Source organism: Emiliania huxleyi (genome assembly GCF_000372725.1).
Source record: "Emiliania huxleyi CCMP1516 unplaced genomic scaffold EMIHUscaffold_297, whole genome shotgun sequence".
Classification (NCBI taxonomy): domain Eukaryota; phylum Haptophyta; order Isochrysidales; family Noelaerhabdaceae; genus Emiliania; species Emiliania huxleyi.
The window spans coordinates 95,628-96,415 of record NW_005199796.1 but is presented as its reverse complement, the minus strand read 5'-3'; positions in this window follow the sequence as shown (position 1 = coordinate 96,415).

Genomic DNA, 788 nt, shown 5'->3' with positions numbered 1-788 from the left:
GTATGTCTCCACCAGTGGAGGGATGGGAGAACGTCACGCCGCCCAACACCGCTGCGGGCGCTTACTTTCTTTTCTCCCGCCACCCCTCTCCGCCACCACCATCCCCACCACCGCCCTCTCCACCTCCACCAAGCTCTCCGCCCTCACCTCCGCCTCCCTCTCCGCCACCACCATCTCCGCCGCCGCCCTTTCCGCCATCGCCCTCTCCGCCGCCACCCTCTCCGCCTCCCCCGTCGCCGCCGCCGCCCTCTCCTCCTCCAGCAAGCCCTCCTCCCTCGCCCCCGCCTCCCTCTCCACCGCCGCCGTCCCCTCCACCGCCTTCACCGCCGCCGCCCTCTCCTTTGCCGCCCTCTCCACCACTCTCCTTCGCCGCCCTCCCCTCCGCCACCAGGCCCTCCCCCCTCGCCGTCACCGCCACCGCCACCGCCACCCTCTCCGCCTCCGCCCTCTCCGCCGCCACCCTCTCCGCCTCCGCCCTCACCGCCGCCACCGTCCCCACCACCTCCCCCTCCGCCGCCCCGAGGATACCTCTGGGCCATGCCTGTGATCAACCTCATCGACAGTAGTGATGAAAGCGATGAGAGGATCAGGTGCCAGCGGCAGCCCAGCAGCCACCGCCGCCCGCGGCAGCCCAGCAGCCACTGCCGCCCGCAGCAGCCCAGCAGCCGTCGCCACCAAGCCCTCCGCCCTCACCTCCGCCTCCCTCTCCGCCGCCACCCTCTTCGCCATCGCCCTCTCCGCCGCCACCCTCTCCACCTCCTCCGTCGCCGCCGGTCGCCTCTCCTCCT